Source organism: Catharus ustulatus, chromosome 4, assembly GCF_009819885.2.
Source record: "Catharus ustulatus isolate bCatUst1 chromosome 4, bCatUst1.pri.v2, whole genome shotgun sequence".
Classification (NCBI taxonomy): Eukaryota; Metazoa; Chordata; class Aves; order Passeriformes; family Turdidae; genus Catharus; species Catharus ustulatus.
The window spans coordinates 61,086,162-61,102,345 of NC_046224.1; the positions used below are offsets into that span (position 1 = coordinate 61,086,162).

The 16,184-nt window shown below is 42.0% G+C and overlaps 1 long non-coding RNA gene across 1 annotated transcript in view; it reads right to left on the reverse strand.

The window, feature by feature from the left end:
* Window positions 1–324: 324 nt before the first annotated feature.
* LOC116995377 overlaps window positions 325–16,184 on the reverse strand; it is a 173,577-nt gene continuing 157,717 nt past the window's right edge. The window contains exons 5-6 of the long non-coding RNA XR_006162963.1: window positions 798–906; window positions 325–678 (exon numbers count right to left, since the gene is read on the reverse strand). This is a non-coding gene — a long non-coding RNA (uncharacterized LOC116995377). The remainder of the gene's footprint in view (window positions 679–797; window positions 907–16,184) is intronic.

A 16,184-nucleotide genomic window follows, 5' to 3' on the forward strand; every position in this document is an offset into this window, starting at 1 on the left:
CAATTATGTCTTAATCTATAAAATAATTGAAAATCAGATAAATGTATCACAAAGTTCAGATATTCTAATCATTAATTTGAGCAGGTTAGAGTCACAATTGCAATTGCCTGAAAAACAATTAATTAAGTGGGAAATTAGGGAGATCTGTCCCAAAGAAAAGACACCAAATGAATATAATAATGTCAATAATCATGCAAAAAAAGTAACAGAGCATGAAGACAGATCTGTGAAACTAATCTCTTGAGAAGACACTTTTCCATTTAATGCTAAACCTTTGACGGGAACATTTTTAGTAAAATGATTAATTGCATTAATTAAACATTCTTAACATCAAACCCAAACTTGTTTACTCAAGAGTACTTGAAGCAAATTTAGACTCCTGGGTTTCTGTGATACCACATCAAATATGATATGGGTGATGTGACCTCTCTCAATTTACTTGCTTTTTGATCCTGTAGTATTTAGGTAGTTTCACTTCCTCCTGCAGAGTACAGCATGGCCTTTGCCAGATCTTTTCCCTGCCAGATGCCTGACAATTTTGAAAGCAGGAATTGCATGTCTTATAAGTTTAGGAAATGGTGACAGATGTCTTTTTCATAAGAGCTCCTCTGTGTGTGCTCAGACACATGCTTAGAACTTCAAAACATCGGAGAGAACAGTAACAGGGCATAGTCCAACCTGTAGGAAAACAGGGAAAAAAAGATACAAACGGTTCCTTAAAATCAGAGGAAAGATTCATTCCTTGATTTGCAGTCTTTGGCTATTTTGGGGTCAGACATCACCTGTTCATGACTCACCTTGTGCTGATGGCATTATTTGGAGTGCCCAGGCTCGTTGAGTCACTGCTTCATCTTCTCTTTCCAAGCTCAAAAAGCAGGAATCACTCTTTGCCAGTGGCACAGTGGCCTGGAAAAGAAGGGCATCATCTTCTGCCTTTAGCTGAGCCTTCAAGGCAGTGGTTGTGACTTGTCCTGCCCTGCAGCCCCCTGCCCAAGGTGTGCCCAGGGCACCAGGAGGTGCAGATCCCTGCAGCTCCCCCTTTCCCCTTGTTATCCTGCTTGTCCTCCCCATGGGCCAGCTGGGAAAACCTCACTGAGCCTGGCAGCTCCTTTTTAACATCCCCTCTCACAGCCACAAGCCAAGCAGGCTCCCAAAATAAACAAGGAGTGGGATAAACAGGAGGGGAATTTACGGAAGCTGCCTCAGCCCCCAGCTCTGGGCACCACTCGACACCAGCAGTCATTTTCCTTCACCCACATTCTCAAATTTAAGGGTCTTGACATGTTCTGGATTGTGCCTGATGGTCCAGTCAGTGGTTGCTGCTCCTTATCCATGCTTCTACATCCCCATACATTTTTTTATATACACTCCTGTTACTCCTAAAATAGACAGAGATGTGTTTTGGGAGCTGTTTTGCCAGGCAATGAATCAGAGAATTAATCACTTGCAGCTTTTGGCAGTACAGGGATATAGAGTCACTCCTATCAATTTGCTAACCAAGAAACAAAGTGCTAATTTAGGTTCCTAGCTACATAAAGTTCACACAAGGTGAAGGAGAGTAAAACATATGTGAACATATAGCATGACTCCCTGCAAAGTGTGAGTTTGATGGTACATTAAGTAAATGCACCTCAGTTACTGATTTTTTTTTTGCATAAGCAGTGTACAAATTCTAAAACATTATTTAAAACATTACTGTCTCCCTAATAAAGTCTGACTGTGACAAACCAGTGTGTTAAATGAAATGCTGCAAGGATGAATCAGTACAAAAAACCAAAAATTTTCTGTGATTTTTTGATGCAGGACATACTGTAACAAAGGTTATGTCTTTTTAGATTGGCTGAAATTTCCTTTTCTGAATTGCTAGTCAATCCAGAAGGACATTCCCTAATATTTATCACTTCAGTCCCCACATTTTTAGCCCTATTTAGAATGTAAATTAGTTCTCACTACAGTAAGTTATTTTATATTACCAGCATTATTTTTGTTAACAGCTGAATGCAAAACCCTTTTAAGGTCTTGAGCTTTTCTCACATTAAGTCATTTATTTGCTTCATCTGGTACAAAATAATTCCCTCCATCTCTATCAATGTCATGGTTCAGTGCTGCTGGGATCATCCATCACAGGAAGAAAGGAGCATTTCCTTTTCAGACATCTCCAATCACTTTTCACACTTTAAAGATCCTCCCCTGAGGCTTCTGATGCTACAAAGTACCATGTCAAGACCCCAGTGTTGTGGTTGTTTTGAATTTTTTTTTCTGAAATTACTGAGCTGGTTTTATGTGACTAAAATCACCTAATCAGTCAGAACAGTTGCTTTCACATTATGTTGACATTTCCAGCTAAGGGCTCAGTTAAAGGGCATTTCACCTGCTGATCCAGCAGCCTGGATAGAAATGGGATTAAGGTGAGGAAGGAGCTGCAAAGAGGGAGATGCTCAAGGAAGAGGTGCAGCTATCCTGTGTAATGGACCAATGAAGGCCATGAAATTCCAGCATGCTGCAGGTGGATGGAATTGGCCTCTGCCATCCTGCAGCTTCATGGAGAAGACAGGCTGGGCTCTGTATTGAATTTGAAATTTTGACTTGTCCCCTGTGGCTGGCAGGGGTGGCTGAGCCATAGAGGGCACACTCTACTCCCTTTTCCCAAGGATCCAAAGTGTGCTTCTTTCCCTCCCCCCTGCCTGTGACTGGCTCCTCTGCAGAACTGATTTAGCAGCTGCTGCCCTGGGTGTGCCCCAGTGGGCCTGGGCTGTCCCTGCTCCCATCCATTTCCTTCCTAAGGTGGAGATGGGGCTCTGAGCTCCATGAAAGGTAAAGGCCTGGCTGGGATGTGCTGCTGGCCTGGAGGGCACGGCTGCCAGCCCTGCCTGTCCTTTCCCTGGTGCCCCATCACCACCCCCGCTCGGCTTTTCGCGGCCACCCAAGGCATCTCCATTACTCATCTGAAGTCTGGGAAAGAAGGCAGTAAACAAAATTTGATCAGGAGGTATGGGATGAACACCTACTTTCCCAAATGCATTGTTACAGTACACAGGAGGCGGTGGGAAAAAATAGATGGGACAGAAATGCTGGTGAAAATTATGTTTCCTTTTTCAGTCTGCTCTGAGGAGATGTAAATATCCTGGTGTGTTGATGGATCACAGGGTTTAGCACAATCTTTTCAAGCTCTGTCTCTTAAAAACCCGAGGTTTTTTTAATTTCAAAGATATAACCTTTTGACTGTCTGCCCATTATCCTCAGCATGAGAGTGCAGGAACATTTGTAGCCTTGGAGATATTTTACCAGTGAGTGACCACAAACTGTTCCTGCTAATACCATATTTTTTACTGAAAACATTTTACAACGGTATGGACACGAATCCCAGGTGCTCATGGCCCATCTGCAAAGTCAGGACTGTACAAATCAAGTTTTCCTACACAGAATGCAAGGACTGCTGAGCCACAGCTCCATGGGTTGCTTGTCTTCTGAGCTCCACAGAAAGGTGTTCAAGCCTACCTAAAAGTGCTTGAGATGTGGGATTTAGTGCAAAAGATGAGTGTGTCCCTTCTCTGGCCTGCCTTTCAAAGGTGGAAGGAGTCACATGCCATATATTATGCTTTGTCTCATTCCTCTCCCTCCGTTTCTAGGAGTTTTTACTTAGCTGAGAGAACAAATTCTAGCCTGGCACAATTTCCCAGTTCTCCCCCTTTCAGCTGTACCCATGTTTCTTCTCTGAGCCCAGCAATGTGAACATGGGGTGTAGCACAGTGGTGCTCTGCTCTGCTCTGCTCTGTGTCACTTGGCACTTTTATCCAGCTCTCAGAGGTGCTGAAAGTGCTGTAAGCACATGAGGTATCCCACTGACCTCAATTGTGCTTGTTTCCTGTTTCAAGACTGCTTTTTATTGCCAAGTAGTGAAAAAAACCCCACACATTAGAATAAATGAGATGCAGCTCATAGATTTATAGATACAATATCACAGCTAACAAAATTAATATACCACAGCTAAAAAAATTCATCTAAAAATACCCTTTCAGTTCACCCGGTGCAGAATTAGGTGTAGATGAGGCTCAACAATATGCTCTTTATGACAAATGGACGCTTCTTTTTCTACCTGTAAATTTACAGCGCCTTGGACTTTGTGTGATGCTGATTTAACCTGAACTGGTGAAACAAGCTCAACATCAATGTGATTAAATGAATGCTGATCTCACACTGTCCCAGTTTAATGACATTTGTTTTATTTTATCTCAAGTTAACAATGATTGATATGAGGTCACACCTTCAAAGGGCTGAAATAAAGCTTTGTTTGTTTGATTGTTTTTGTTGGTTTGGGTATTTTTTATTTTCCTGAGGCTTCTCTGTGGACATTTCACAGTCAGCTGCAGTGTTTTATGATGCTGTTGCCCCTTCTGTGAAGGATTTCCCCACCACATCCATTGGTCAGAATGCAGTTGCTCTTCTCAGGCTCTCCAGGGAAATTCTGCCTCTTTGTGTGCATATTGTAGGGAAGTGGAAGCACTGGAAATTACCCTGAAGCATGTGAGAAATGCTCCCACATGCCATTCCCCAGACACTGCTGTGACTTGGCCAGGACACTGCTAACAAATAGCAAAGGTCAGTGACATCTTGACACAGTGCAGCTGCTTCCTACTCAAATGTGAGCCCAACATTTTGCTGTATCAGTTTTTAAACGGATTGAATTGGTATCTGTGGTTTCCTGGCTAGACAATGTCTCACTCGTAAATCCAGACAAATCTGGAAAAAGTGGAGGATGACACTGATAAACTCCGTGCTTTTTTTCAGATGTTGTGTGCTTGAATTACAGTAAAAGGAATGTTAACTATACAAAGGGAGGAAAAAAGAGCAAAATCTCTCCCCTGCCACAAACTCCAAGCAAAGAAAACTTCTTCCCATGCATACTTAAGAAAGTAAACCCTGAAATGGTTTCTGGATGGTTTAGGTGAAATAATGTCCTCAGGAATGCTCACTCCTCTGGTGAGACATTTCACTGATGCCAAGATCCACTTTGTGCTTTGGAAAGTCTCTCTGAAAATGGATTGTGTTTTCCCTGTGTTCTAAACTGACTTCTAGTACCCCTGTGAGAAACAGCACTAAGAGATACTTTCCCAGTGCTTCACAAAGGGGCATCAAAGTGACTGACTATTCATAGTCGGTATTTTTTGTTCTCCATCCTTTTAATTCATGGTGTAATTCTTTATGTGGAGGCATCACTAAAGACTTGTAACATACTGAGTCTTAACAGAAGGGGCTCATGTCCTACAAAATGCTAGAGGCAGGGAAGGGACACAGATTTTCCTTTAACCCAGGTGCTGATGTGGCATTTAAATGCCTCATGTGATCGTGGCTGTGTTTTATAAGTGGGGCTTCTCCTGGAGGGTGAGGTGAAAGCCCAGCAATTCTATTGCTGCATGTAGAGAACTCAGTGGTTTTCAAGGAGGACAGGGGATAAACCACTCTCCTTTCCTCTCTGGAGTTGGAGGGATAGAAGGATCTTCCCACGAGACCCCAGGAGAAGCTCTGAGAGGGGCTCAGGTCTGTGTGGCCCCAAGGACCATGGAAGTCCCAGTGATAATACAATTTAAAGAAGCCTGAGTGTAGACACAGTCATTATACTCACTTCTGTGACAGCCAATTAAGATATAGACATAATTAATAAGTTGGAATTAACTTGTCAGGGAAAGCATATTTGAAGCCTTGTTGCACTCACAGGGATATTTAAAGTGTCTACTCCTTCTGCTTAATTGTGTTACTAAAATTCCATGTTGCATTTTAAAGGAAAAGCAGTGAGTTTGGTCATTCTTGTTTTTTCTCAAGCAGATATTTGCCATTTATTTGTCTGCAGCCTCGTAGCTATTTCTAGAACAGGCTGTATGCTATAATTTTTTTGTGAAAAGCAGGGTTGAAGGTCCATAGGGGGGCAGAGAAACTCCTCTTGGGGCTGAGAACAGCCAAGGGCAGATCTAAATAAGCTCTTGGAGGTCACGGTGTGGTCTGAGGGTGAAAAGGAACACGATCCTTGGCCTGCCTGCCCATCAAACACATTTCTGCCACTCTAACCTTGTGCTGAGGGGGTGGAAGTGGTGGGGGTAGGCACGGGGGTGGTGCCTGGGTTCCAAATCCAGGCGAGGCAAGGGAAGGAGCACGCCAGGTTTTCTCCAGGATACACAAGTTCACAAATATTAGGGCCGGCGGAGTCACAAGGCTGGCTTTGTTGATTTAATACTATTCAGCTGTTCCCTGTTTCCATGTAACCCTACACCTTTCCTAGCAATACTATTTATTATCCCATATTAATAATAGCAGTGTTTTTTCAAAGTCACCTACCACGACCTGCCCTCACATCCAGGTCTCAGTCTCTTGTGGGATTCTGGGGAGGGATTGTCTTATCTTGCCCAAAGATTTTGAGGTTTATGAGGCAGCATAAAATTCTGCCTGTGCCATGTTTCTGCCCCTAAACCAGAGCTCCAATTTGGCTATAAAACCTCACAGCACAGAATGTTTTTTGTCATTGGCCCAGTGATTCTCAGTTGAGGCTACTTGTTCTCATTACAGCCAGGGAGTAGCATCTCTTACCAGCAAATAAACCACACTGAGCCTGGACAGCCCAAGCTAGTCAGGAAATTTACTTCCCTTTGTGATGGCTGTGACAGGACATTGAATTATGTGTGTCTGTTATTAATTCCCAGTTCACCTTTTAAAAAAAAATCCATTTATTTAAGGGTTTACTGGAAGATTCGAAAACTTTTTTTTTTTTTTGCCTCTATGTATGTGCTGCTTTTCTTCAGAGTAAGAATTCCTTGGGCTAAAACATATCTGTCAGACTTTACAAGTTCACTTCAAGTAAATTATTCCCTATTCCTTGAATTGGACAGCAATTTGATTTAAGTACATTTTTGGTTATGTAAAATATCTGATATGATTAAAGTTATGGATTAAGAGATTTTCCTCTTTGGCTTGTTTAACTAGGCATTTCTTATTTGAAACTAGGGTTTGACATCTCTAGCTAGGAGCATTTTCTAATTAAAGGAAATATTCTTTTGAGGTCAGGCATGCATTAGTGGCCTTAAAAATAAAATTTAAAAAAAACCAAAACAACAAAACAAACAACAAATCCTGAACATCTTAGTCTAACAGTATATTAGGATGTTTTTTGTCTAGGAAAAATGCATTAAATGCTAAAAAAAATGCATTAACAAACCAAGGAAAGAAAATGTTTATTTGTTTTTGAACTGGATGTACTATTCAGATCTGATATGCACATTTATATACCATGATTTAGCATTCTGGTGATATACTCTCAGGAAAACAGTTTAGAAGGATAATCCAGGTTCAGAATAAAACTATTAACCAATTTATCTTGTGTAATGTGAAATCTGTTTGAGAAAATTATTTTTGACTTCTTGAAGATCGATTTCTTTTTCATGAGCAATTTTAAAGTAGAAACAATCTCTCCTGATAGAAAGCAAGGTAGCTCCACGTTATTACAACAGACAAAAAAACCCACAACCCAAATGAAGCAAAAAAAAGAAAAAAAAACCCCAAAACAATTGGGTTTTTACATCATGATCCCAGTGAAACTGTTGCTGAACTGAGATGCTGTAAGATATCAAATCATCCTGAGTCTAATCTGAGCTCCACCAAAAATCCCTTGTGTGACCTTGTGGGTTTTCTATCATTTCCAAAACTGGCTGTCTGAAACGGCAGGCACCCAAACCTGTAACCTCAGTTCTGCCCCTTTGGGAAGGTTAGAAACAGAAGGGTGCATTTGTGGCTTAGAAGGATGTCTAATGCCCAGCATCAACAGATATATTTTCGTCTATTTTAAGGGTCATCACACTTGAAACAAACCAAGCAGCTGAAACCACACTGTTCATTGGTTGCTTCAACTGCCTGAGTATAAACAACATTGTTCTGTGCAGTTTCACATGACCTAGCACTATTTTTATCATGATTTCACTAAAAGGTGTCAAAGGCTCTTAATGCTTCTCTCATTAAAGCTCCTCTTGCTGCCGCTGCCATGGGCTGTGTGCTCTGAACCCACCACAGACCTTCACCTCCCAGCCCTCAGGGCCACAAACAGGGAAGAGGTTCCACCTCATCCTGGAGGTCCTTTGTCCCCTGCCTCCCACCTCGATGGTTTTTTGTGCAAGGTCGGTATGACAGGGTCTATCCAATATCTGCAATATCCCTGGAATGCTGGTTTTGGAGTTCTACAGCTGGGAGGACACAGCTAGCACAATGCATTTCTTTTCTGCACTCTTTCAAAAGTGGGATGTCACTTTTGCTGGGCTGGCTGCTCGTGCAGATTTCCGAGGCTGATGGACTTTGAGATGTGTGAGAGTGTTTTTGTACAAATCATAGAATCACAGAATGGTTTGGGTGGGAAGGAACCTTAGAAACCATCCACTTCCCACCCCCTGCCATGGGCAGGGACATCTTCCCCTATCCCAGCTTGCTCAGAGCCCCATCCAGCCTGGCCTGGAACACTTCCAGGGATGGAGCAGCCACAGCTTCTCTGGGAAACCTCTGCCAGGGCCTCAGCACCCTCACAGGGAACAATTCCTTCCCAATATCCAGTCTAACCCTGCCCTCTGTCAGTGTGAAGCCATTGCCCCTTGTCCTGTCACTCCAGGCCCTTGTCAAGAGTCTCTCTCCATCTTTCCTGTGGCTCCCTTCAGGCACTGCAAGGCCACAATGAGGTCACCCCAAAGCCTTAACAATCCCAATTCTCACAGCATTTTATGTGGATATTTATGCACACATATGCATCATGCTGTTGTACAGGAAACTGAGCATACTCCTTAAATCCCTCCTTTTCACTCTCCAGCTGGAGGTACACAGACTGCTGCTGATTATTGTTTCAAGGACCAAAGCTGAGTGCTTGCTCTCACCTCTGAAACATGGGGTGCTGCTTTGTAATTAAATCCTCTGCCCCTGGTCCATTTACATGCAATTACTTTGAGAAAACCCAGATGTGGATACCTGATACAAGGTCTACTTTTCATAGCTTCGTTGTGAAAATTGTTGGAAGTTTGCAAAATTGCTGTGAGGTGGGGGGAAATGGTGCTGAACCCAGGGTATCCAGTCTCTAGAAATCTCTGCAACTGGTGTTGACTCATTGGATTACTCAATATTAGCATGTGGAAACTTAGTGGTGCACTCCCTTGTGCAGGATCCACCAATTAATATTTACATAGAAACTATCCAAAGCATTAAAAATACCCCCTGACAAGTCTGTCCTTGCTGTGAACAGAGAGCTGTTCTTCAGAGCAGTGACCTCAGCTGGAATTTTCAGCAACTGCTACATCAAAAGGGGATTTTCTTTCTACTTATCATTCTCAGAGGCTCAAAGCCGTGGTGCATCAATAATAACTCATGTTTGTGTAATGTGATGCCACAAACCATAAAAACTTCAAGAAGTAACTTGCTCAAGTAACCAGGGAAACCAAAAGCAGTGGAAAAATGTGCTTTTCCACCTCATGAGGAAAAACCACAAGTGGTGATCAATGCTCAGTACAAATCTCTGTCTTTTAAGGGAAAGGTGAATTTCAACCCAGTAAAAACCAATTGCAAACTTAATAATGGGGACTTTCTATTTGTTCCACCTCTGAAAATTCAATTTTTATGGCTTCTGTGATGAGAGGGAAATTCTATGCCTGCCATTTCATGATTGATTCTCATTTATTCCTGTTAGCACAATAAAGGATTGGCAGGCAGGATGTGTGGGAAGCCAGATGGAGTAAGGGAGCAAAGTGGGTGGCCACAACTTTAATAAGATGTGTCCTCTTTGCAGCTTACTCCTGTCATGTTATCCCTGACCAGACAACCACTTGCTGGTAAGAGCAACACGAGTGACAAAAGGGCTGCTCCTGAAAAGCTCTTTTTTTCCTGCTAAATAATTTTAAGTATTTTTTTCCTGCTAAGAAAGGAAATGTAGCACATTAGCTCTGGAAGTAGAGATTGGAGTTGGGCACAAGTTTTCTGACCCCTGGTACTTCATAGGACCTAGTAAATAATGGGACTGGATAATTGAAGAAGTGTCAAAAGGCAGAAGATGTTGCTTGATGTTGTCCAGGCACTACTGCATTGTCAAATAATAAATAACTAAATAAAATTTTCCATACCTGAGAGCAGCCAAAAATTTTAATTAGTTGCTAGATTTTTGCAAGGCTCTTGCTGTTTTCTTGACGTGTCAAAGTATTCTATTTTCAAAAGCAGTAGAGTACTCATTACCTTTAAATGTTTTTTAATGTCGCTAACCAGCTTTCAAGATTCTGAAGGTTTCACATTTAAAGTCTTCACACTTGGAAAATATGGAAATTGAGATCTGAACAGATTTTTTTACCAAGACTGGCACACTTCATAAAGGCCATGTTAAAAAAATAAAATAAAATTGAACTAGGATTTTACATAAATATGATTTAGGTTATTGAATGATGACATTGATTTAAAGGGTTTTGATTTAAGTAAACCTGATTCCAGTTTTGTTATTAAAAATATGTTGTGCAGCAGCATGCAGTGACAGCCCATACATTGCTACTGTGTTGAGATATTGTATGAATCATAAATTTTATATGTGTTAATATATATATTATCCATATATTAGTACATAGAGCTCATTACTGAAAAGGTAACTTAGCTGAAAGTGTCTTTTATGCTATCTCAAGTGATTTGCCTTGTTAAAATGAACACTAAGTTCCAGGCTAATTAAAGTTTTACACCTGAGTATTATTCATCTGCTTCCAGCTATGAATGGTGATGTAATTAAACATTTTATCAGTACCTGATAAAGGCTCTGTCACCTAAAACCTCTTTCTTGTAACACTTTACAGTGGATGTTGTAATAAACATCTTCCCTATTTTTATTTGCTTTAAATGGAAAGCCAGCTCCTAGTCTGGGTTCATCCTCGTGCAGAAGGATCCTTTGTTCTCAGGGCCATAGTAAATGGGAATACATAGGCCTCATGCAGGCAATTCCTCAACAAAAGTGGAGAAGAAAAGCATGTTTTTGGGGGACAGACACACTGCTTTGCCCAGCTCACTTGATACCCTACGGCATATACTAAATACAAATTTGTTGTTGTAAGAAGAGATTTTCTGCCTTTGTTTGGGGCTCACTCCAAGAGCACCCTTTGTGCTTCTCCTGTGGTTTGGTTAGGGTAAGGAGATCTAATATCTCTTCTCCCTGACACAAACACCCAGCGCTTTCCATGCAACCTTTGAAGTACGATAGGGATTTCACTGATGGCTATCACTAAAAAACTGATTCACCATCTGGAAATGCCCACTGCATTCATTTTCTATGCCTCATTGTATCTAGCAGCAAGAATCAACTGGGAAGATTTTCCAGTTAAAGCAAAGATATATTTAGATTTCTTTTGTTAAAAATGTAGTTCAAAATACAGACTAAACAGAACAGAATTAACTGGCAGGGTTTTTGCAATCTCAGAATCCAAGACAAGATTTTCTTAATAAAGGAAGACAATAGCAGCTAATATATATGTGTACAATAGAAAACTTTTCTAACAAGGTTCCCATTGTTAAGAGCTCCTCTTCAGACCTGCTTATCTTTCCAGCAGCAGCCTATTACACTGACATTTCACAAGCTGAGCCAGGTAAATCTATATGGGGCTGGGTTCCATATTTCACTGGCCTTTAATCTAAACTCACTCGTATTCAGAACCCTTTAGTTCTTTCTGGCTTTTATCTTGCTGGTTGCCTTTGTTAATGGGTTATTTCCATTTTCCCTTTTAACTTAATGATTTTGACTAGGAATAAAGAAGTGTTTCCAGCCCAGACATCAGAACTGCAGGACCAGCTGTTCACCTTGTTGCATCTGGCATGAACTGGGGTGTGCTTAAAAAAATGAATTGGTTTATATCCACTTTATTTGAGAAAGGTTTAAAAGCTTTTCCAGTTGTGGTTTTATTCTGGTTGCTTTTAACACCAGCCAAAGAAACTTGTGCTATAACCAGCTTTTGTTTTCATGCCCATGACACTGGGTATTAGGTTTGAAGAGTTAGCACAGCCATCTCATCAGTGTAGTGCAATGGGACACTCATATCTCTCATATAAAATTGATTTCCTCGTTGTGTTTTGGTGGATCAGCTTCGGGAATGACCTTGGCGTGAAAATGTGGAGAGGTTTTAGAAAACAATAATATTTTCACTGCCTGAAATTGGCCATAAGTAAAATGTAGAGCGTGCATCTCTCTCCATATATAGATGCCTCTGAATACAGTAAAAAAACAAAAAGAATAAAGCAGTTTCCTGGTGCTGTGTAATTTTCTAAAGGAGATGTTTTTCTTCATCTATTCAAAAACCATGCCAATGTCCAACCTTCTTAGAAAATGAACTGGAAATTAAAGGGGTTTTGATCCAAGAGATACCTGTAAAAGGGTGTGCAGAGCAAAGGAACACTTTAAAGTGTCCCTACATTTGTGGGCATGATACTTGGAGTTGTTTTAAACTTACACATTAGAATAAAAGAGATTTCATTCACCTGAAGTCAAATAGCAAATACTTTACTAAACTTGGAGTCCACAAAAAATGAGAAGTAACTTCATTTCAGATATGTACAGAATTTACTGCAGAAAAATCCATATTATAAAAGGTGTTTGACTCAATTCTATCAAACCTTTTCAAAACCCTGGGTGTTTTTCAAATGAATCAGAGCTGTTTTCAAAAGAACTTCTTTTAATACAGATTTTTGAGTAAGCTTTTACTTTCAATGGGCATTTTTTAAACGATACTGTCCTTGCCTTCATACAAATCAGGACTTCTTGCACCAGAAATATAAATTTACAGAAGTCCAGTTATTAGGGGAAAGAGCAGGAGATGGGACTGCCTTAAATCCTTTTCAGAGAGTTATGGAACACAAATCATAACCACAACTCAGAGGCAAATGCTTAAATCTTCCTCATGGACATCCCTATATCCCTCTTCTCCTTCTTTTTGATTTAAGTAAGGTTGGGGCACCTGAAGGGAGCCTGGAAGGAAGATGGAGAGAGACCCTTGACAAGGGCCTGGAGTGACAGGACAAGGGGCAATGGCTTCACACTGACAGAGGGCAGGGTTAGATGGGATATTGGGGAGGAATTGTTCCCTGTGAGGGTGCTGAGGCCCTGGCACAGGGTGCCCAGAGAAGCTGTGGCTGCCCCATCCCTGGCAGTGTCCAAGGCCAGGCTGGTTGGGGCTCTGAGCAAGCTGGGATAGTGGAAGGTGTCCCTGCCTATGGCAGGGCATGGAAATGAAATTGTTTTTAAGGTTCCTTCCCACCCAAACACTTCTGTGATTCTGTGATTCTCTGATTTATGTAGATGGTGGATGCCAATGCGCCCCAGGTATTGTTTGGGAGCCTGTGCAGGTGATGTAGGAGCTATGTCTCATTATCTGATTAGGCTGTTGGGCAATTCTTAGTAGTACTTAATCCAAACCAGAGTGAACAAAGTCCTTTGGGATCAATCTGGAGGAAACCTGATTTGTGCAATCTTGTTGTCATTCCCATGCCTTTTAATGCTCAGCCCTGCTCTTTTCCTTGGAAGCCCTACAGCTCCTGCTCAGGCAAGGCTTGTGCAGGCCCTTGGAAAACCCCAGAATCTCCAGGCTTGGGCCACCCAGTGCTTTGGTGGTGAATTCAGCAGTGTGAGCCCACCAGGGCACGCTCAGGCAATGCGGTGGTGCTCTGAGCCAAACCAGAAAAAAGCTGCTGCTGTGCTGCTGGCCAGTGGGAAAGGACAGTCAAAAAGGCATCAAGCAGGCTGTGCTGGAAAGCTTTCAAAGTCAGGGCTGAGCAGAGTGAGGTGATGAAGGCACCGGCTGGCAGGGCATTGTGGCTGGATTGAAGCATCAGGGATGGGGCTGCAGGGTCCAAGCTGCCCTGTGGAACAGCTCAGGGCAGCCCAGCTGAGGAAGCAAGAGGAAGTTACTCCCACCCTCCAGATCAGAAGGCTGGGATCAGAAACTGTGGAGCACTCCAGTGCTCTTCAGGGGGCTGAGTGACCCTTGCACACCAGGGCGTGGCAGCCCCCTGAAATGCTGTGTATGGTTGGCATGGGGCAGTTAATGGGTTCCAGGGAGTGGCTGTAAATTAAATGTGGGGATTCCCACTGAGACCTGGTGGCTGATTATCACCATGAGAACCCTGCTCTTTATCACAACCACTTGGAAAAAAAAAACCCAAGAAGACTCCAGGAAGGATAAAATATTTCCAGAAAATTCTTTCAAAAGCAGGACCTTTTTCTTTAGTTAAGGGTGGTGAAAATTCAAACACAACAGAGCTGCTGAGTCTCAGACTGGAGCAAAGAGGAGAAATCTGATCAAGTCCCTGCTAAAGCTCCATGGGAGCATATCCAGCTCTTGGCAAACCCCTCAGCTGCCTGAAGAGAGACTGTAAACACACATTTGCAGACAGTTGTGAAAGAACCACCTCCATTCACTCAGGGCTTGGGTCACATTCAAGCTGAGACCCCCTTTTCCCAGTCCTACTGTCCTGGCAGTGAAACTATCGTGTCTATTTTTAAGTTTTTTCACGTTGCCAAATTGAGAGTTTGTGTAAAGGAGGGTCAAGCCTGGATCAGTTTACAGAGATAGAATTCTAGAGATTTTGTCTGTCTGTCTTTTGTGGCAATGACAAGTTATCCCAACCACTTCTACAGGAGTCACCTACAGGTGGCCTTTGCTATGCAAATAAGGCTCTTTGCAACATTTCTTTTCCAGGTGTTAAAACACAAATAAAAATACAAAAAACCTATTCACACATATACAACCTCTTTCCTCCTGCATATTGGAAAGTTAAGGCTTTGTTTTGGTTTTGTGTTCTGTCACTAAGTCAAATATTTGCGTTCTGTTAGATAATTAAGTGTACTAATCAACAGGAAAATCCAGGTTCTCTGTTGTTGTTTTGAATTTAAAATTTCCCTGGTGTGATTTGACAGTGGAAAGCAATTGCCTTGGTGGAAAACACAGCTAGCTAAATGCTAGGAAAGAATCGATTAACCTGGAGTGACATGGCTTTTGAGGCAATGAATTATTTATTTTTCTTTCAAAGTGATTTACTGGGTGAAATGAAGAATCACAAAATCACAGAGTGATGTGGTGTGGGTTGGAAGGGGACCTTAAAGACCATCCAGTTCCACCCCTGCCATGGGCAGGGACACCTTCCACTATCCCAGCTTGCTCAGAGCCCCATCCAGCCTGGCCTTGGACACTGCCAGGGATGGGGCAGCCACAGCTTCTCTGGGAAACCTGTGCCAGGGCCTCACTGCCCTCACAGGGAACAATTCCTTCTATAATTTCCTCTACTTCTTTGACTTTCCCTGTTGAATCACTTTATAAATAATGGGTAAAGTTTTAAAACCTCTTCATGCTTAGAAGGGAATTAAACTGAATTCCTTACTTCCCAGAAGAAAGCCCTATGCGACATCAGAGGTGACAGTGGCAAAGCTGGTGCATGCATGGCTGGACTATACAAATTCTTACTTTCAAGAGCACCAACTGTGCATGCACACTATAAATTCTCTTCTGCACGAGGTCTATCCACCTGTCAGATAATTTTCTAGCTCTCATGGTAATTTTGTATGCAGTTCCACTTGTAGCCAACAAGTCACACATGTATGTGTCATCTTTCTACCAAGAAGCAAGAGAAAGGTCTTCAGGACTTCAGCTTCTCAGGTATCTAAACCACTTCAGACTAGTAACTCTGAGGACTTCTGAAAAAGAAAAAAAAAGGGAAAAAAACACCCAAGGGAAAAAAATCCCAAACAATAAAGCAAATTCCCTCTTTGTGATAAATGTTGTATTATTTTTGTATGCACTCTTGGCAAATGTGACAATGTGCAGCCCTGGGAGACCACGCTACTGAGTAGATTTTTGAAAGCAGCAGCTCTCTCAGCAGAGTCTCTGCCAAGGTAATAACAACAAACAATGAGCTGCTTGTTGTCAGAACCCTGAGGAGGCAGAAGGAAAAGTGTCTTGGAAGCAGATAAACTTCACTTTAAGTTCTGCTTTGAGTAGATGAAGAGGGTGCTGAAAGATTGTCAGTAGATATAGATTGGGGAAAACAACAAATTTTGGAAGCCCAATGGAGATTTGGGTCATTGTAAGGTTAGGCAAATAGTGTTGGGAATGCAATGAAATGTGTGCTTGTTTGTGTGTGTGAGAGTAAGACAGTTTTGGGGA